This window comes from Cebidichthys violaceus, unplaced genomic scaffold (genome assembly GCF_023349555.1).
Source record: "Cebidichthys violaceus isolate CVI_PGR_0920_01 unplaced genomic scaffold, fCebVio1.0.p SCAF_5, whole genome shotgun sequence".
In the NCBI taxonomy this organism is placed as follows: domain Eukaryota; kingdom Metazoa; phylum Chordata; class Actinopteri; order Perciformes; family Stichaeidae; genus Cebidichthys; species Cebidichthys violaceus.
The window spans coordinates 7,870,408-7,893,230 of record NW_027176705.1 but is presented as its reverse complement, the minus strand read 5'-3'; the positions used below and the strand labels follow the sequence as shown (position 1 = coordinate 7,893,230).

The 22,823-nt window shown below is 40.0% G+C and overlaps 1 protein-coding gene across 1 annotated transcript in view; it reads right to left on the bottom strand.

Annotated features, from left to right (window-relative positions):
* Positions 1-596: 596 nt before the first annotated feature.
* mafa (MAF bZIP transcription factor a) overlaps positions 597-22,823 on the bottom strand; it is a 67,921-nt gene continuing 45,694 nt past the window's right edge. The window contains exon 3 of the mRNA XM_068730984.1: positions 597-1,307. The gene's annotated coding sequence lies outside the window, so the exon portion shown is untranslated. The remainder of the gene's footprint in view (positions 1,308-22,823) is intronic.

Below are 22,823 nucleotides of genomic sequence, written 5' to 3'. Positions count from 1 at the left end.
GTGACGGGGTACCCTATGAAGTTGTACCTTCATTGGCGTGGCATATTATATGTCAGTCCATTTGGTTATCTTCGTAGTCCATAGAAGATGGAGGGTCCTTATGTCTACATTGCAATCAATGAGGTGTTCTTTTGTCCCATGTGTAGGCTCAGGGTCGAAGCACCGTTTCAAACAATCCTAAAAAAAAGTTGGTGCTCTCAGGCTGACAGCAGCTGCACTACAGCAGTTACAACCCACACATGGGGAGGGAGAGGGCAATTATTGCAATGGAAGAGAATAAATAGGTAGGGATAGGAAAAAAAATTAAATAATATTATATAATAGAATATAAAAAAATAATATTTAGCGATGCCCAGGTAGACTCGTGGGTTTGGTCTTTTCCTCTTCAGTTTGACCGTTTGTTTCCTGATGGAACAGATTGATGATACCAAAGGAACTGCTGCCTTAAAATCCTTGTACGGTAGTCAAATAATAACATTATCTATAGCTAATGCCTTTATGCATCTATTTAAATACAAGTGTTCAGTGTTCAGACACCTGGGACTATATTAATAACTATCAGAAGTATGTTAAACTTTTTAAAAGGTTGCTCGAAATATCCATGTATTGAGATTTGTGTTCTACTAGGGGAGTGGTAAATAAACACTATAGTCTGTTCCATGCTGTTGTCTTCATTTATCTCTATTTACATGTACTAGTGTGGATATTCAAGAGGAAGACTAGGCCGTTATGTAAAGAGAATAAGAAGAGTAGGAAGTACAATTTTTACAGTCCAAATAACTCCCAAGAGTAGAGAAATTATATTGGAAATGATAATTACATGGTCTCTGAGGAGGTAAGAAGAAAACTGACTTCATATGGAAAATATTGAACCATGAGTACTTTATCCACAGTCATGGTGGTTTATGAAGTTGGTGAGAGCGACTTGTTATGTTTTCTATATTAGGAATAAGAATAGGGTTTTATTATGATCTATTTACAGAGGCATGCATCAATGATCTTCCCACCTAAGAGAAAATAGTCCTTCAAATGTATCTATCTGACATTGTCAACCATCTCATTAATATGAGTTTGTCCTTTTTTTTTCTTTTTGGTGTTTTGTAGAAAAAAGCTGGGAGTAAAATCTCAGGGAGGGAAAGGGGAGCGTAAGAGGCTCTCAAGAATTTCACTGCAGGGATTTCGAGGGATCTCAGCGGGTCTTGTCTTGTTTGTTTTTTAGTGAAGTCATTTTTGAATGTTGTGCTTTGTAGGTGTCTTCCTACGATTGGTCAGCCGCTCTGATGTCATCACTGCTCTGTTGTTGGGTTCTGTTAACAGAAAGAGAAATACAGAGGGAAGAGATGAGGGGTTGGGCAAGAAAAGAAAAGAAAAAAAAGTCATTAAAGTGACACAGACCACAATTCCCACTTTACACCTTAGTGTAGTGCTTCCATGCACGCACGCACACACGCACACACACACACACACACACACACACACACACACACACACACACACACGCACACACACAAAGTGCACCATGAGGCAGTGACTAAAGTCCACATTGTGAGCTGGACCCTTGTCTAAACTCGGTTCCCCAGTCAAGAGTTTATGGTGACAAACAGTGAGTCACAGCAACTGTATTTGGGGGTGGGATAGGCTCTGCTGTCACTTGTGCCGATGTAAAAACAAAGGCAGAATGACCACCCTGTGAGTGTACATGGCAAGCCCACTTGGCTTAGATTCAGAGTGACAGTGGCGTCAGCATGGGGGGTGACTCTTTAATCAGCTTTAATTAAGGCCAAGGAGAGACGAGTAAGTTCAGTGTGGATGAGTCTACTCCATGTCTACCTCTTCCTATTTTATTCTCTTTATTTTATTCACAAAATTACAATTTTTTATTGTTTTTGTGTCATGAAATACACAAAATTTGGTGGGACCCCTCCGCAGCTTGTGCACTGTGTAAAGATGATTCATGTATCCAGAAGGAGCACATTGTGGGTGGGCCATTAGACACAGAGACTATAGTGGAATTCAGCTACTATCTACTAGAGATCCAATTACATGACCCTACAGTAAAGGTGCCTAGCCTGCCCCCATTATGAATCTCCATAAACAAAGCAAGTATTGACATCGCATTGCATACCGTTACAGCTCCACTCAGGCCTGTAAAATCTGAAGTTATTATCCCAGTCGTATACACTCAATTCGTCCAAAGAAGGTGTTATTTATTAGCCATAAGATGTTTAATTTTTATATTCACAACATAATTTTATTTTTCCCAAAGGCAAGGATAGAGCTAGAGACAACTTGTGCAATGTGTTGGTAAAAGATAAAAATGTTATTAAATTATTATCAGGTTATTTCCAATATTACTGTTATTTGTGGTGTCATCTCTCTCTCTCTCTCTCTCACACACACACACACACACACACACACACACACACACACACACACACACAAACATTTGTATCCCTACACCCTTTCTCAGTGGCCCCTCTAATGTGACATTGTCTCTGTGTGCCTCTCACCACTTTCAGCACAAGTCACTACAAGCTATATGTCCGTGTTTTGTCCACCTTTGCACAGCAGTGAGCCGTGTTCTATGAGCTAATATCCTAACAACTGAGATCACAGCCATTGCCCCGGGGCATGCTACATCCACTCTCAGAGAACACCAACAGTCAAGACTCCAGCCCTTCAAGAATGAATGTGGTCCCAGGGTGTGTGATAACTGAGTATGTGATGGGAATGCAGGGCCATTTGGACCTCCAAAGCCAGGTGTTAGCACTTCAGCTCACTGCCTCATCAATAATTGACAGAGGCAAACCAATCAGAACAATTTGCTCCCCACAGCGAAGTGCTAGAGCCGCCTAACACCGGTGAATCATTAATGAGGCAATTAGCTGAAATGGTTAGACGGTTAGCCCACACTGGCAGCGCTCGTGTGACGCTACTGCGACGGGTCTCCTTATACAGGAGCTGCACATGATGGAGTGATGTACTGGCCAGTACAAGCTGAGGGGGAGAAAGAGTGGAATCACACAACCGCGCTTGGAGACAGAGCTGAGCCTCTTTAAGGTTGGAGTGTAACTTGTGTCAGTGATGCCAGCTCTCCATCTGTTGACCACGGATCAGAGAGCCAATAATGGGAACAAACCCAATTGGCCATTACCATGGGAGATTGACCTTTATTGGTTGTTGTTACCGTTGCGCAGACCAACAGAAGCCGTCTCCCGGGTGATTCAAGTGTGGGAGAGCCTTTATGGACATGGATAACATCGACCTCAGTGACATCACTCAAACATTGGGGAAGGAACAACAACAATAACAGCAAAGATGGAGTTTGCCTTTGAAGAGCAGAGATCCTGGTTTGTTGTTTGAAAGGAAAATCAAAGCCCCAAGGGAGCTGCTCACAAAGCCTCATCGATTGGCCATATTGGAACCATTTCATAGTTTATCGATGCTCCTCTGCCTGCTCTCTCAGACCTGGGTCCAGTACAAGCTCAATTAAACCAGCAACCTTGATGTCAGGAACAAACCATACAAACACAACACGCTGCATGGATTATTCCCAAACACACACTCCTATCTAAAGTAAATATTTCACACTCCATTGTCCATTTTGTTTAGCCCAGATGAGATTAAAATTATGTTGTTTATTGTTTCTCACTCACAGCTTTTCCCTGCAAAAAAAGAAAAGTATTTATTTTTTAAGATTTCAGCCTCCCAATCATCCTAATGCATTCTCAGTTTCAATATATCTTTGTGATGGAAGGATTTGAAATGTTTGAATGAGAGTGAAAAAGCAGTTGCAATAGAAAAGGAGGGAGCAAGGCTGAAAGGATGGAGGGGGGGCATACTAAACTCTTCAGGTTCATTACTGAAGTATAGCCTTTTAGCAAGCAACTATAATATGGTCCAAAAGTCTGCAGGTATTCATAGAATTATATTTCAATAAAGTATACTGTATGTTATGCTTTCCCTGATAGTATACAAGAAAACAGAAATACTTGTTTCGATAGTTTCAATTTTAAAACGTACATTTGTTGTGTATTTATTCCAAGCTATCACAGGGGCTGATTCACCTCTGTCTACACTCAAAAACGGAGCAATTTTATGCACACTGGCTTTTTAAAGTTGTTGTCAATTTCATAGTGTGAACATATTACATACTTTACATGGTTTGAATTAATTTAAGTATGTGATTGAGGCAAAGGTTGATGATGACAACTTTAAAGAAAGTGTAGTCTGTTGGTGGAATAAAACCTTCCGGTCTCCATGGCATGATGGCCTGCTGTGAACCAAGATCACTTTGTTTTTTCTCGTGTGCATTGTTATTTTTAAGGTTTCCCTGTGGTACTTGTAAACCCCAATATGTGCGGAACAGAAAAAAAAAAATTCTTTATTCACCTATAGTTAATAACCAGATTCAACACTAAGTGTATGATCCTTCCTTAATACGCTGCTGTCAAATGACTTATGATGACATATTCCAATGTGAATGGGAGATAAAGCAATTTGCAGAAAGAAGAAAATAGCCCCAATGATCTGCTCCATTATTTGCCCCCATTTTAACACTCTTGGGCTCCATTTCCTAAGAAGTCTGAAAAACCCCCTCTGGTGTATTGGTAAGTTATGCTTCACAAAGCAATCACTTTGGGAAATAATTATGTATGGCGATAGCAAGCACTTCACAGCTACAGAACATAGACGGTTGATATCTAAATTAATTTGATAATCATGAATTCAGATATGTTTTATCCCAAGAAACATTTTGTCAATTTAAAGTCCAAGTTCAAGTCAACCTGAGATTGCAGATTAGGAAAGTCATAACATTTAACATGAACAATTTAGGCTGCATTGAGGCTCCTATTCTTAAAGCACCATATGAGGAGGTTAGATTCATACAGCCGCTGTTACAGGTCTTTAGCCTGGTTATCCAATCTGTCAAAAATAATAGAAACTATTAAAACGTAATTTGAATAAAAACTTGTCAACTCTTAAATTAGATTTTGTTCTTTTCAGATGACAAAGAAATGGACATAAAATATGGATGGAATGCATCCCCCTTATTTGAAGAATTTCTTTTATTGTTGATGCAAATGAAAGATAACAAATAATTGATTAGTAGTTAGGTTGACCTGTGTACTTAATATTGACACTTGTGCAGATATTGTAGACAGCTAGTCTCTGTTTAATGATTGCTATTCACTTTTATAGCCCTCTCAGGATGCCATCCTCAACAGATATTTGCAAACAGGAAATTTGCAGTATGGCTTGAGAGAGTCATAACCTTGGCACCTATGTGTTTTGAGATTAACATGTAATTAAAATAGTAAATCAATATTTATTAAGCAGTAGTACAAAGAAAATGAGAAATGTAATCAGGTTGTATAATGAGTCACTGGAAGGAGGATATGTTCTTCAAAGTAGCATTCTGCAATGCACACATACCCACACACACTGTTGACGTATAAGCACATTCACAGATGCAGGTACAGAAACCTCACCTCACCCTGAAGACCCCTTCCTTTCCAAACCACACTTTTTAAATGTGGAGTCTACACCTTTTCACTTACTCACCACAGCTTTCCCACAGTTATCATTTTAAGACTTTCATGCTTACAGAAGCTGCGACTGCGGAGTGAAAACACCTGACAACACGCCCTACATTACTGAGCACAAAGAGAGTAAAACAGGCCCCACTGTCCATGCTTTCCAGCCATCTACTGGACTATGGAAAAGAGATGTTAAAAGCTTAATGGACCGCTCCTCTTATTGTTTAAAAATTGCTCGACGTATAAATGGCCGAAGAAAACATTGGTTGGCCTCAATTATGCATTGAAAATAAAGTTATGAGCTAGTGGCTGAATTATTGATGCTGGCACCGGGAACAAAAACATGTTGGCAATGTGTCACTGCTTTTTCGCTGATGCTTCATGTTGTATTGATAATTTTCCATCTAAAAAGCACATGAAGTCTTGATCTGTGAAAGATGGAAAAACACACCACGAGTATTGGAAATCTAATGCAATATTACTGGAAGAGGAAGACGGATAACATAACATAATGGGAAAATAAAAGAATAAAGAAATATGTAGCTTTCAGACATGACTTAGATACGGTCTGTTGTTTGAACAGTATACTGTCCTCGAAATATGTTCTCCATTTATAGAATTGAGACAATACATTCTCGAACCACCTCATTCAGTGCCTCATAGAGGTGTTTCAGTAATGCTAATATTTCTCAACGGTATGTCTGTATACTGTGTGTGTGTGTGTGTGTGTGTGTGTGCGTGTGCGTGTGCGTGTGTGTTTAAAATAGGGCATAGAAGCACTAAGGCTCTTAGTCTTGGGACTGTCCCGTGTGGCTGACGCACTTCCTGAGATGCAAATGGTCGTGCTTCATCTGCCCATAGCCTCTCTCTATCCTATTTATCTCAGCTATACTCACACACACTCACACACTCACACACACACACACACACACACACACGCACACATACACACACACACATCCAAACACACACACATGCACACACAAGAAAAGAACCAATAATGCAAATGCTTTTAATATTAACAATACGTGCGGCTTTAAAGGAGTGAATTAGAAATAGTTGTGACTTACTGTGATTTGCATAGTTCTTTAGTAATATTTTCTATTTTTTTCTTGAGAACTTAACTTCTACTTTTTACCATTTTAATTGAAGTAGCTGAGACATAGTATAAACTCAGTAATATAGAAATAGAACTAAAACGCTGATCTCCAGCTGATCCTTTCACAAAATAATAGACTGTTGGTGTTGAAGTTCAGTAGCTGATGCCAAATACACACAACATATTAGTTCACATGGATGTAGGTTGTTTTTTTTTTTGGTTTTTTTAACAATCGATTTATTTTTATAAATCGATTGTTCTTTGCTGACAGAAATTTCATACGGTGATTGTTTTCCTCTTTTTCTCCACATAGTTTTTTTTCTTCTTTTTCTAGATCACCATTATTGTTGTTTGGAGTTCACTTAAACAGTAAATGTATACATACATCCACATATTGTTGTGTTATTAATGTCTTCAGTGACATGGGACAGGGTCAAGTGTGACTCTGCAACACTGCAGGGAGAATTTAACTTTGCTTGCTGACTGACTTTCTGTAAATCCCTCATTTTCCCTTAAAGTGAAGCGGATAGTGGCAGAAACTCTCATCAAACACATTCCTACTCTGTGCAAGCCCAAAATGATCACCAATCATTACAGATATTACTTATTATGATGGACTTTAGCGCTCTACACCTGCATGTCTGCTGTGTACAATGCCCCCATTAATCTTATCTCCGTGGATACTTTGAGGTTATTCTGAAGCCTTTCAGTTCACTGAGGTACATTTGCTGAAGAGACCATTGTTGAGAAGCCGATTACCCAATCAGATCCTGTGTTTATAGACATAGCCGCAATGAGAGCGGCACCGCACTCATTTAGTGTTTCACAATATGCAGCCGTTTAGCAGTCACTGCACAGCCAAACACAGTGAAGTGACAATTGTTGAACAGCTCGAATGAGACTAATGTTTTTCTCTCTCCGTCCTTTTTTGGTTGTGTTTAATGTTTTTATTTGAGTGCAAACAGAGCTCGTTCTCTACTGAGATTGTTTGATGTAGTTCCATAAAATCTGTTTAGTTACATTTCACACCTGCAAAAAAGCACAAACACTTTTTTCTCATCCAGTTGCTTTAAACAGGTATTCAGCATGATTATGGAGACGAATATACTGTTAAAACACTTAAGATTTAAAAAGGACATAAAATCTAATTTCTTTGTAAATTATAGGATGTCTTTTTTTATCTGGCAAAATGGATTAGTTTTTCATTGTTCTCTAGTTACATTTTGTCCACAGATGCTTTGTATTCAGTAGAAAATGATCGCTCTATGCTATGTTTTTTTATCGTTGTTCTGTGTTTTAATTAGTTTAGTAATTGTTCCATAGTTACAAATAAAAACCTAAATGTAAATACATTTTTAATAAAAACACTTTCTAGAGTTGCATAGTAACTTCAATATAAAAGTGAACAGAAGTTACCTGTTTTACTTTTTATTAATTTGTGCCCTGGCAAATTAAAAGAAAAGAGACAGATACTACAGTCCATAGACCTCTGCAGCAGACATGTTCAGCAGGCATAAGGAAAATCTTAATGAATCATCTATCAACGTTTGGACACGGAAAGGTTCAGCGCTGTTGACAAAGACGGTAAGATCAGAAGAAGAATACAGAAGGGAAACTGAGCTGAAAACGAGTGCCTGCGATATTTCTCACGAAGCATTATGACTGGCCTCGGCCTGCGGCCGAGTCTAGGCCACTCACAATCAAACATGCAGAATATCTCCTTGCATGATTCACTGTGCAGCGCTCACACACGGTTGATGCGGCGCTACAGGGAAGAGGATGTTGTAGTAGATGTTTGAGTCAAACAACCACAGGTCACAGCCTCAGTTTTACATGCCCGTACCTCTCCAGCCTACTCATGTGTGCCTTTGGATGTGCAGCGCAGCCTTGAAAAAACAAAAAAAGCATGTGGATATATTTTCTGCTCTGTGTCAGTTTCGTCACTCCCGTGACTCAACTCCTGTCATGCTTCGGTCTTTCATCTCCGTAACGGTGACTGCTGAGACGCTCTTACTATATTTCCGATAAATGACAGATTTTATGTTGAACTGGCAGTCAGAGGCCACTGTTAACCTTTCCACACCTCCGCAATAGTGTGTTTTTCACCTCATTTGTGAGGTGTGAGATGTCTAGATGTGTAGTAGAGAGCCGCCCACTCTCTTCCGTTTCAGGGTCCCATAATGTTAGCCTGTGGAGGAGTCGCTGAGGAGATCAATATCCATCATACTGCTAAAATAAATACATTTATCACACCCTGATACTTGCTTCACCATGCTCAAACTCTCCTCTATGTTCCTGTAAAACAATAAAAAAGGTCACATAACACAAGGATTGTCAGTTGTGTCAAGAAAGAAGATGACAGTCTTTCTCCGCCTCAAAATGAACAATACGTTTGACTGTGTGCTTCGTCTTTTGCAAGTGTTTTAAAATCTCATCTGAGGAAAATGTTCCTTCTGTCCTCCCTCTGCTGCAGATAAAGAACAGGCGTTTGAGTAATTATGGTGCATTATCGCCAAGGAACGTTTCATTGCTACATTTTAAGCTGTGTAGTGAGCGGTGACAAACGAACGACCATTTTAATTTCTATCAGGAGGAAAAACACATGGCTGGAGCCAATGAAGTCAACTCTCTCATTCTGCCACTGACTGGGACCATCTGGACCAAATAAAGTTTTTCCCTTTGAATCAACAGCTGTTGGAAATTACACGGGAACACTCATTCTCTACATATCAGTCTTTTGCATTTAGTTTAAAACCAACCACGTTTGTTTTACTGTTTTTAGTTTGATGCCAGATTTGATCAGCGCTCACAGAACAAAACAATATAAAACATGACTCCCTAAATGCACCTGTTTTGTCTCATTTTTTTTCTCTCTCTGCATGTCTTTCTTTCTGTATCTTTCTCCCTCTAGTGATCGAAGGGTGGAACATCTCAGTCAATCTGTCAGTGGCTGACAGTTTTACAACACATGCACTACACTGATGGGTACCATCACTCACGTAACGATTGCCCTCCGCACTGAAATCAAAAGACAAGACAGAGTGAGAGGGTTGTAGAGGATTGACGAAAAGGAAGTAAAGGCAGTTGAGTAAAAATAACAATGAGAGGAAAAAAGAACCAGTTTTATCTCTGTTTCATCTACGGAACTGTATTGTCTTTTTTTTAATAGATATTCATAAGGTTTTGAACTCAGAGGTAGATTTTCCCATCTGTGCTGCAGAGATGGAATCACCGTGGTTTTCTTTTTCCGCTAGCCAGAGAAGAATTTGTTCCACTCTGCTGGCAGACATGATTTTAGCACTAACTTTTCATCATTATAAGACCAAGAAATGTAATGTTTTTGACAAGTTTGTTTTTTTTGTATTCGCCCCAAATAATCTAATATGTGTTTAAAGCAGTATTTTCTTTGTTAAAAATCACACGCATTTGTAACAGAAATGTAGCGGAAAAAGATGAACAGAGAAGCTTGCCACTGCTGTTACTTACAGCTCTTTCAGTTGTATGTGCTACCCTCTAAGATGGCACATGTAATCACCCTATCCACATATACACGTCTTAATAGTCTTAGTTCATTTCAATGGCATTTTTTCCACCTGCTAGTTGACAGCAGTCAGTGAGGGGAAACTGTCGGACCTGATGGCAAATGTCCTAAACGGCTGTGTCAGCAAGAAGCCACAAGTATTCACATTTGAGTCTGGAATTTTATTTACATTTTAGCCAGTTTTAGGATAGAAATGTCCTGCTGGTTTTAGGAAAATGTTGTTTGAATTGTCAAACCCTTTTTTTATTTAATAGAATAAAACAATCAACATTGTGAGTGTTTGCACCATGAAGAGACACAACAAAGGAAACCGTTTGGTAGTTGACTCATCTGTTTTTTGTTTTTTTTAACAGGGACGCAGGATAGATTTACTTAAAAAAAGTGGTGCGTAGCTTTCTCCTTTGAGGAAAGTGAGGAAAAAGAGAGCAACTGCCAAGCAATAAACTTGCATACAGCTCTTTGACTTAAACACTTTTTAAATTATTTAGAACATTGTGATTAGTGAAAAGTTTTAATTAAATCAGTCAAAATTTGAATCACAGCTACTTATAAACTAAATTGGCTAAGATCTGCTTTCAACATTACAGTTTGACACTTGACAGTGGTGTAGATTAATTAAAAGAAGCCATGCTACAAATTGAAATTACAGCACAAGAAGGACTCTCTTCAGAGACCGAGGGGAGGAAGGTCCTAAATGTTCCCCAGAAAGCAGGAGGCAAAAGCTGCCCAGAGGAGAGAGGCAAACGAGCCAATCTGTTGTCTGTTTACGGGGAAACGGCAGCAGAAGCATCCTGCCACCCTACACCGTCATATGGGAGCCAGGCTCTCACACACACATGCTTAATGACTCGATTTATTCACCCCGTCACTATATCTTCATCTTTGCCTCTCTGTTTTCTCTAATGGTCTTGCCCATATGCACTTCCAGTTTTCCATCCCGATTGGCATATTCAAGTTATGGGCACAATGTTAATAACTTCTGTGGAGTGCGGAGGAGTATGCATGGGGATACAAGACAGAACTGTGGCCTTTGGAAAGTGTGCCGTGTCCCAGTATAAACTCAGGGCAGGGGTCTCTGGTAGTTCCCAGTCATGTGGTGGTGACGGTGAAGTTGTGTTCTGAGCGGCCGTGTGATGCGTGTCAGTGACATCTGGGCCAACGTTGCCAGAGCATCGATCAGACTGTAGCACTGGAAGGTCTCTCAAAAGCTTTATTCTTAAATCTATGCTGACAGGCGATGACATGATGGAGACGGGGCTGCTGAATTGATTGCGTCCTCTCTCTCCTTTCACTCTGCCGCTCACACTCCCACTTCCCTCTGCCTCGCTCTTCCCCCTCGCCTCTTTGTCCCATCACTCTCTTCCCTTCCATCTCTTCTCCCCCCTCCATGCCTCCTTCTCTACTCATCGCCTGGATGTGTCGAGCACAAGATGTCAGATTATTTCCCAGCAGACACTGCACTGTGTGACAGAGGACTGGAGCTGTATTTCACCGGATGACATTTCCTTTGCCTCCCCCCTCTCTCCGCAGACAACATCAAATATCACCAGGCCTTTTTGATCACTTAAAAGGCTTGTATTAGGAGAAGAGCCGGTGCTTAAACAAAAGCAAACAAAGTGTTTCATCTGTCATGTTTGTCAGTGGACCATATGCGCGGCGTAACAGCTTTTCTATTGGAGAGGTGGTAAACCACACGATATCACACGTTGTGGGACGCCAAACAACTCAGACTCTCTGATTATTCAGAAGAGCCAATGTGTCCATTCTTCATTAACTTTTATAAAATATTTTAATCTATCTAAATATATAAATGTTATATACTAAAACTCAATTTAAACATGTATTGATGAAACATATAAAATCCCTTCAGCTTTCATCTTTTTTATGTTCACTAAAGCTGGGCTTCAGTCCATTTCTTGTAATTGTAATTGAATGCACTGAGGGCTTTGGCACGGGTGGGGTCGGCCCAGTATACAGGCCAACCGCTCAGCATATTGTTTCTATGGCACCTGTCCCCCCAGATTAATAACTCTGAGGTCTGCGCTGGCAAAGCATGCATAGATACCAGAAATTACAATACTAATTCAGGACTAGGGATTTATACACCTTCCTCTTCCAGGATTTATGATGAAGTGAGCATGAGAGCAAGAAGGGAGAGAGAGAGAGGAAGAGAGACTAATAATGGTAGCAAAAGTGATTAGCTCAATGGGAGGAATTGTGTGTTTGTAGTCCTGCGATTATTATTGTGTTTCTCATCACATAATGAGTTTGAACAATGCAGTTAATGGTATTATTGGCGGGCCACCAGAAACGGAGTGTATATAAGCTTGATAGCACTTTTTCCTCAATAAATCACTCCAGTGCACATGGCAATATTTAAATCTATGTTATTAAAATTGTTGGAACAACACTATCAGATTTATGTTGTGTTATTTTATTATGGATTGATTATCATCATCACAGGCATATCTGATTTGCGTGGAGGCAGCTGGAGCGTGGTTGGTTTAATCCATTTTGATTGCTCTGCAGAGGAATGCCACTGCTTTGCTTGAATGGACAGCCGTGCACCTCTGAAGATTGGCTGAGAGAGAAAATAAACCGGAGTGGTTTTCCTTCTTTCTTTTGTTCCCCCATGTTTGTTAGTATTTGTTTCTACCAGTATTTGTATCTTTTAAATATCTCCATCCTTTTTCCTGGTATCGTCTCAAAAGAATATAAATCATAATGAAAAAACCACCATACTGAAAACATTACATCTTCTATTTGTACCTCATCTTTTACTATACTGTAGGTCATTTATCTTGGTAACACTTGGGGACTCTTTATAATCATTATCAGTTTGATGAAAGCATTATGAATCATTTAAAAAAAATCCAAAATCAGTGGAAGAAGACAAATGATAAAGAGATACATAAAAGGCACACCGGATTGTCCAAGTAATTTCAGTTGCATTAAAACAGAGACGGTGGGAAGAAAATGTGTTAAACCAGAGAAGCACAACAAAATAGAGGGAGCAGAAGTGTGACCACCATATAGAAACAGACTCCGCTCTCTGTTTACAAATTAACCTGATGCAAATCTAATTATAATCAGTTCATTTCTTCTGTTTCGTAATGTATAAATGTAAGTAGTCTGGACAGTGAGGGAAGAGATCAGTCTCAGCACAGAGAGGCATTTGAATACGTCCGTTCACCGATACGGCAGAGGAATTAGCGGCTCTCAGAACTGTGACAGCCCTGAAATTACAATTGAGTTTCACTCTTTCCTGCTTGCACACCTACCTCCTTCTCCCGTCCTTGTTCTCCCTCCCTCTCTAACACACTCTCACACTCTCTCTCTCTCTCTCTCTCTCTCTCTCTCTCTGACGGCTCAATAACAGGTGCCATGCTAAGAGAGCTGTTACAGCCGTCCCTGAGTGGTTGTGTCAGCAGCAATGTTAGGGTTGAGCTTTCCAACCTGCTCACCATGCAGGAAAAAGAAAAGAGAGAAGGAGGAAAAAGAATCTCTCTGGTCCCCAAATGATGCCCGCTGGGAGCCATCGTGCGCTAAATTTCGCCGGGTGGTTCTCCCCTGTTTTCTGCCTTGTGGCCCCCGGACTCCGATTTACAGACAGAGCCATATTGGGCCTTTCTGCATGGTGGGGCCCAAGCAGCTGTGTTCAGCAGAAAAAAATGACAACAACAAAATAAAGAAATAAATAAACAAATCAACAAACACATAAGAAAAGCTTATTTCTTTGCAAATGCTTGAATAAGGACTTTTTGTGCGCCATCTGCAGAAAATGAACCGTATAGTTGGACCTTGATTGCAGTTACACAGGTTTGGCCTGACTATTAAAAAAAAACCTTTACTGTTGTGGAAAATCCACTAAAGGGTTGGAAATCTTTCTATCCACATTAAAACAAACTCATAAGATGCTTTGCATGCCATCTATGACTTGAAGAGCTAGTTCAGCTGATACTGATATTGCCTGCCTTTAACACAAACAAGGCGATTTGTCGTCATGATTGCTCATCTTTAACTCGTCTTTAAGCACACTCCTTAAGATTTGAGAGGTTCTTGGCAAAATCTATGCAAATGAAGCTGCTTTGTGAAAAGGCGCATCACTGTGCATGAAGCCTGGAGCGGGCAATAATCACAGACGGATTGTGTGCAAACAAGAGATGCTAAGCACCTCAAACCTCTGCGAGCGGCAGAAACACACAGAGAGGAACACACCACAGAGTAAAAGCGATAAGTCAAACAGTCAGGTGATTGCTCAATTTTTATTTGCTGATGACCAACAAAACAACATTATGTTTACCTTTAAAACTTTTTGATTCTAGGCGTTTACTCTTGAAGAACTGTGCAACAATTTAAGGATACAATTTAGATACACTGTTACAAACAATATACCTGGGGACAGAAGAACAAGACAAATGTGGTCAAATGACCAAGTTCAGGCTTTTGATATTACATGTCACATAAACACTAACTGGCATCTCAGCATAATCATAAAACTTTTTTTTCACCTTTTCTTTCTGAGGGGAGAAGGGGTAGAGATATGTTAGCATATAGGTAATCTAAATTTAGCTTCCATACCATCATGGGGCGTTTCAATTTACGCACACAAAAAAATGATAAATTTCAAAGGTGACCTGATGGGTTTCATTACATCTGATTGATCGGCTTATGTGAGGGTGTCACGAAATGGACAGAGCAGACATAGTACACCTTCAGGATCCTACATAGGACATATAGGCCATCTAACCACAGCACCCATATACAGTAAGCTTGTGACTTATATTACCTCTGAATGATAAGTCTGCAGGTATCTGAAATATTTGATGTCATACATAAACATTTTACAGTATTTAGAATGCTTTTGCTTTGCTACCTAAAATTGTAACCACACTTGAATAAGAAAAAACGTAATTGTCAATCACATGGGATTGGGAATTTGTCTTGGACATGGCTCACAAGCAAAAACACACAGTACACACAAAAAGAGCAAAACATTCACACAAAAGCTATTAAAACAACATGCAATGACTCAACCGCTAATTTGCTTCACTTTCATGCTAATAATTTTTTTGTCTTTTCAAAAACAGAAAACTCATCTAAATTATATGAAAAAAAACATGACGTAACAGCTTTAAACATAACTACTTCCAAATGTAATATGCAATGTCTACTAACGAGACATACACAAAGAGAAACTGATATGATAAAGATTTAAATGTTTTTAAACTGTTATATATTTGGGTCGTTAAACAATTTGAGGTTATATTGTGTAGATTTAGCATTTTCTGCCTATCCCAGTTATTAGGAATGACGGCAAAAGTTCCTTGAGTAGTTATTTTTATGGATGTTTCTGCATCCTTTGCAAGTGTTTGGGGACCAAGCAGAGATCTGTGAATCCCTCCTATGAACTAGTAAATAACCCCTGCAATTCATCATAAGAACAAGAAGGAAATGTCAAGGGCACAGGAGTCTTTTTTTGTCGAGGTCACACACAAAACATAAACAGTAACACACATGCAAAAACATACACTCTCACACACACACACACACACACACATGTACATGCTGCATTATGACCACACTGCGCTTCATAGAAGTTGAGGCATTGACAAATCACTGAGACCTGAAAGTGGGGCCGAGGTGGGACTAATTGAAATGAACTTTAGAAATGGGGGGGACACCTAATTAAACATGAACTTTCTATCCCGTGTTTGTGTTGACATCATGGGGCCTAAATTTAAGCTCATCTTTGTTTGGCCAAACCTGGCGATGCAGCTAAAAGAATACTGTATATGAACGCGGAGAAGGAATAAGGTCATTGCTTTTCCTCAGTGAAAACATATTTTTCCTTGTCTCAAGTCACTCGCGACACTTTTCTGGAGTGTGTGAGGGGCCCATTCATTATCTACCGCTTTTCCTCAGAGAGACCGTGGCGCATATGGTATCTTGTGTTGTGTGTGTGTATTTTCCTGTTTATCTGTGCTGATTTGAGCAGCTATTGTGAGCAAATGTGCTTATTGGCATACATACAGCATGTCCTTATGCACCTGTGTACGTGTTGGGTGGGTGGAGGATAGATGGGTGTGTGCATACATGCATTTGTTTGTTGCTGTTTATTGCCTGTTCTATTTTCTGTATTACTTAGTCAGGGACACGGCCCAGTGCAGGAGCCGTGAAGTTTCCCAGTAACAGGCTAATTCCTCAGTGGCTGTTTAGAGTGTCTCCAGCAGTGCTAAGTGTTCTCCTCTCTGTGCCTGATCAGAAAACAGGACCACTTTAGTCAGTTTGTTTAAGGTCCCCCGAGAAGGCTCTCATATCCTCCCTCTACTCACCCCTTCCTTTTCCCTGGTCTGTCTCTCTCGTACTAACACACTCAAACACACTCTCAGAGCCACCTTCACAGTCCCTAACTTAGATAGAATGAAATAGATGAACTTCACATGTGTCGGTGACTCAATTTATCTTTTTTTAGGTTTGTACATAATTAATGTTCTTCTTTTTTTTATCCTTATTGTATTATACTTGTATTTGAAATTAATACAAGGGTAGTGAGGAAGATGAGTCCATGATTTTTCTATTTGGAATCTATGGGACAATTACTGAAGCTTATTTTTCGTCAAAAGGAAGCATGCAGTATATAAGGAGCTGTACTGATGGTGCTGCACCAGCAGAGAACGATTCAGATGTGTAATGTGCATCCTCTTTGGCACTACATTTGATGCAAAACTTTAAGTAAGCACTATATGTTAGTAAATGTAGAACATCTAAGGATGAGGTTAGGTTTTGAACAGACTGCAGCTAAAATGTATGTTGAGGATAAATGTTTATGTGGGTTTTATTAAACAATACAACAATTCATAAAACTGCCTAAACGTTTTTTTTAATGTAGTAAATTATACTCAACAGGTGTTTCTTTCCATAAATTAATAATGTAAACTGGTGGACAAATTCTGTTCATATATGTTCAATGTTCAATATCTGTATCCAGTTGTTGCTGCAAATTTGAGCCCGGCCTCAAAACTTCATAAAGAAAAAGTGACATTAGGATGGAGAAAATCATGGCCAACTTGATAGCAGCTTTTCATCCCATATGTGGATCTGACTTAGAAATGCACAAGGATCATCACTGAAAATAGTCCACATCAGGCATAATGAATTCTACCAAGGTGGTAAAGGTGCTGTTTAAGAAGTAGTTTGAATGAATTTCTTGTGTCTATACTTCATGTCTACACCTCACAATTTAATTAGATACCACCCAACTCGTTGTGTGAGGCGTGTGTGTACATGTGTATGATAACTTCCCCCTATTTCATCCGTCTCTAATAAAGAGCCCTCATTACAGCTCCCCCAACACTCCCTTACACACATTCACACTCTCATTATGGGCACAAATATATTCACTTATACAAAAATTGCAAGTGATTTTGACTCATTGTAACTTATACTAGAATAATATGTTGTATTATTCGTGTATGATGCTTTCATTGCATACTGTGTAAACCTTTTAAGGATTGACAACTAAAACTATGTTTTTTAAACTTTAGTATTTGAGTGTAAATTCTGCCCTTTTTTGTACAATTGAGAATAGGATATATTTGCAAGGGAAATTCTTTGCATAGATAATTTATCCCACAACATCAAGACATATTCTCTGCTATCCTTGTGTAAAGGTGAAGTTTCCTCACAAGAGCTGACAAGTGTGAAATTACGATAGGAAGTGCTTCATACCCTGCCATTTACCTTCATTCATTACCACACACACACACACACACACACACACACCCTCTCTCTCTCTCGCTACAGTCCACAGCTGACTGGCTGATATGGCAGTCATTCCCTTAACCAGGAGTCTAGGAAAATACCACACATATTATGCATGACAGTTTTGCCTTCAGAATTTCTCAAACTTTGGTGGAGTCCTCAAAGGCATCAGCTTGCCTTTGGAGTGGTATTGAATATAGAGGTACAAAGGTATAATAAAGGAGGTTGCAAGTAGAGATAGACCTACATGGATTATAGCTCATCTATACCACTAGTCTTCAGCCCGGGAACTAGATCCATATGATGTTCAAAGGAGCACTGGACCACAGAGATTTTCTACCAAGAGGTGAGGCAGGTCACAAGGCATGATATCTCTCTTTCAATTAAAATGATTTAATTGCAAATTAAAGATGAGGTACACACATTATTCCAGGGTATATTATGGAACAGAATTAAAAATAAAGTGCTTATCATAATGTTTTGAATCGTTGTATATATATATATCCTTCTCTTCCTCCTAGTGTGAGTTGTCTGAAGGTTATTTAGCTGACTATGTGGCCAAAAGCAACTGAGGAGACACTGGGCGGTCATAAGTCTTTGTCTTTGAAGACTGCACGCTGTGTTCGTATCGCTGTTGCAGCGTAATTGATACAGGCTCACGCTGTTGAGCTTAACGGAGCCCCATCATGGCCTTACACTCAGATCTCTCACAGCTGTAGGGCTCAGAGTACTGAGCTCTCACAAAATCACACAAGCATGTGCAGGCGCACACACACACACACACACACACACACACACTCATAACGCCCAGCTGGCTTCTGGCGAGATCACAGCTACAGAGATCCAGAGCAGAGCTGGTTAGACTAACACTAATGGAGATGAGCTGCCTGGTTAGCTCAATGGAAAATTGAGCAGAGTTGATGCTTATTTCATCACAGCAGTAGTCCGTTCCGTAGGGAATACACAGTCAACTTACACTGATCTTAAATCTTTCTGAACAAAGAAAAAAATATACTGTGCTGTTAGTGAGGGAGCTTGTTGGCTCTCTACAGAGAATGCTTTATAATCTGAAGTGTTATAGTTTATGAAACCTCATGTGATAGATGATTTTCTTCTTAGTAGAATGCACAAAGGATACATTTGTAAGGGCATGCTGTGCTCAATCAGAACTCTTCCACTGACAAGGAGCTCTTCTCACTTGGCTCCTTAGAAGCAAGTGTATTTAATCATGTCACCGGTCCGTCCGATGAAATCTGGGCCACACCTGAGTGCATATGTAGCGTAGTAAAAACTACCGAGGATCACTGGCAAGCATGAGGAGGTCCTCTGCTTTTATCCCTCTGCCTGACATTTCTGTGACATTTAAGAAGTCGTTAAAGGTGTGAGCATGTGGACTGGGAGAGCGTAGCTCCTCAGGCAGAGAAAGACCCTCAGCACTGTCACCAAATAAAGCCTTGTTGGATGAACTGATTATCCTGTCAGAAAAATCTTAGCATTACATTACACTCTCCTGGAAGATGTATATTCTGTGTTAAGAAATCATGTACGGTGGTGTACGATATGAAGACGCCTGTGGCAGTGTAGTATTTTAACCCGCTCTGTGGTCCATGTAGATAGGAGGATGCACTAGAATAATCAGATGGAGTGCAGTTCTTCTCTGGCCTGGACTGTTCTGGTTGTGTTTCATTGTGGTCAGTCTTGGCTGTGTGACACAAACACACAGGGTCCACAGAAGATAAGAGTCTCCTCTTTATGAGCCTCTTCCTCTCCACCAACAAACAGCTATTAAAGTGCAGCCAGATCTGGCTCCTACTGGTGCCGCTGACAGCTAATGTCCTGCTATTTGTCCATCTCTGGCATCCGTCTCCATAAAAGGCTTGCTGTAAAAAGCCCCGCTGACCTACATCGTTAGGGGCCGACCCTGTCTTTACAGCAGTAAATGTTTGTTTAGGGGCAGTCCCCTGTTCTGAAGTAGCGATTAGCCTTTGGTAGAGAGAGGAGCCCTCAGGTTCAAAGCCCTTCCTCCACTGACAGGCTGTCAGCTCCAATACTAACAGAAAACACAGACTAAGAAATGCAGAGGCAGAGACAGGACGGTGATTACAAAGCCTCCGCTCTCTTTTCTGGGCCTTGCACTTCTTCTCTAGAGGAAAAAAAAACAAAGCACTACCCTTCTCAACCCAATGAACTGACAACTAGATGTGTACAGGCTCCGTAAGGGAAGTGGAAAGGATTTCACTACACCAAAAGGTAGCTTTACATGGTTTAACTATGTAGTAAAAAATATAAAAAAACATAATTCTGATATAGATGTTGATTATGTTAGCATTTACCTTTGCGTTATAAAAGGCTATCCATTGACAATTTGAGGCTAATTAGCTGAGTAGTAGGCAACTCAAAGCTTATTTAAGATAGGAATTTGACAGTATGGAATCAACCACAAAAAAACATGTTGAATATGTTGTTTGTATTAATCTAGTGGTTTACATTTTTACCTAACTGCACACTGTAACCCCACTGAGTTGAAACTTTAGATCAAAAGTCATCAGTGCAACAAAGCTGCTCTGTCATAACAGATTGAGGCTCATTAATGTTGAGGCATATGCACAATACAAATACACACCACCCTAACTATAACCAGAGCATTATTTCTACGCCATTTTCTTTTTTTTCTTCACGTATCATCGCGATCATCATCGCATGGTTTCTCACCTTTTGTGCACCTATGTTCATTTTGAGACGTAGTGCTCATCTCAAGAAATTTCTGGAGCCCAGGCCCTTCATACAAGGACCTCACAATCCTCTCTATAATGCACAAAAGCCTCATGCCTGCACCATGTAAATCTCTCTATAAGAGTGAGAGTGAAAGTCAGCCAGGTCACAGTTAGACCTCTGCCCATCAATCTGAGACACACGCTCTCCACACAGGGAGGTCCTGACATTCCCACAATACACACAGGGGTAATGGAGTCCCAAAGATGCCGGAGGGGACATAAGTCACAGAGAAAAGAGATGGTGACAGGGTGACAAAAGCTTGCTACAGTTGGGTGCCTCCAGCCTCAGGTACAGGCCCAAAGAGGTAGTTCTAGTCCCAAATCCTTTGTGGTAACCAGCTCAGGTCTGTCCTCAGATACATCTCTCATCACATAGAGAGGACAGGAGGGCTGTATGATGGATGTTACAAAGTTGACGGCTGGAGGTTTGGGGGGTTTAAATAGGGAGCACATCTGTAATATCCAGTGTGGCCTCTCAACTGCTACAGTATACATTTAAAATCTCATCCTCTGTCTCTGCCCTGTCTCCAGTATGACAGCCACAGGCTTACATTCTGCTTTGTGAGCAGGTAGCCTCCAGATTGATCTTAGCTGCTCTTCCCCACAAGACAGACACGCAAGACCGAAACCAGAGGAGCTTCTTCATCTGCACATAAACACTACCTGTACCTTTAACTGAAGAAATTCAGATTATATACAATATCTTTCCACATCATAAGCAGCTTCACACTACTCTACTGTACACTGTGCAACCACAACATGTAGACACAATGGCAACATTATGAGCCCTTATCTTTATGCAGAAGACTGCATACATTCACATTATGTATTTAGGCAGGCGTCAATAAACCAATGTAGTGACGTCTTATACAAAAAATGCATTTAGTCACAACAATAATGAACATTAAAAATGGAATTGAGAACTCCCTTGGCTTTGTAGGCACTTTTGATGAATAATTCAAGTAGTACTTTAAATTATTTACATAAAGGTTATAGTGTAATGTTATGCGAAAAAAGAAGAAAAAAAACTAGCTTCCCTGTGTAGCACTGTCTTGAAGTTATGGGGGGATTTTTCTAACGCTCCATGATAACATATGCATGCTCTAGCTGTTATGATATGGTTTTCATACTGTTACTATCAGCACCGTGGAACACAATGGCTTCTAATAGAATGAGATGCATAATTTTCAGAAAAATAAAAATGTGGTATTTTGTTTTTTTCTGTGAACTTGCCCAGCCCAGTCCGACCTGAAACTGTCTGGGCTAAAGCCAAAACTGAACACACAGACATCTGGTCCCTGCAATCCTCTTATACAACACCCCCCCCCCCCCCCCCCCCCCACACACACACACACACACACACACACACACACAGACATATACGTTGTCTGTCCTCAATGGTGAGTCTATGGTGTCTGTGATATTGTGACATGGCAATTAACTTTAACTTATGTCCATTGATTATCCAAAAAGCAGCTTAGCCCAGCAAGGGTCAAGGAACAGACTTAAACTCTAAGCATCGAACAAGACAAGAGAAGACAGGTCAAGGGGCACTTACACCCATCTGACCATGACCACTTGTGAGAGTCTGTGTTGTGTATACTCTGTCTCTTTCTTTCTATATATTAAATTACATATTTAGATTATGTATAAAAAGACTGTAGAAATCCCAGTGATGGAAAATCATACGCATTCAATCTATGTTTGGTCTTATGGACAAAAAGTTAAAGGTCTTACCATCCAATTAATAATGGTTTGTTACTGGAACATTTACTTCAGAGCTTCTCTGTAATTGCCATACTGATTTGTTGGTGAACAAAAGTTTGAGGATTTTTTGTGGGGTATTTTGTTCACTCTTAAGGTGTGACGCTAGTGTGATGAATAAACAACATAATGTCTTGGGCTTTTAATATGAAAGGAGCATTTGTTTTGTTATTTCTATGAATAAAGACTCAACCCAACCTGTTTAGCACAACTTGCTTGGTTGATGTCTGTATTCGCAGTGCGAAAGCTCAGAAAAATCTGCAAAAAAAGTGTTGCTTTTTGATACATAATACTTGTGTATTATTCGTAAGTATTCATGACAAAAACAGTGTAAACAACGT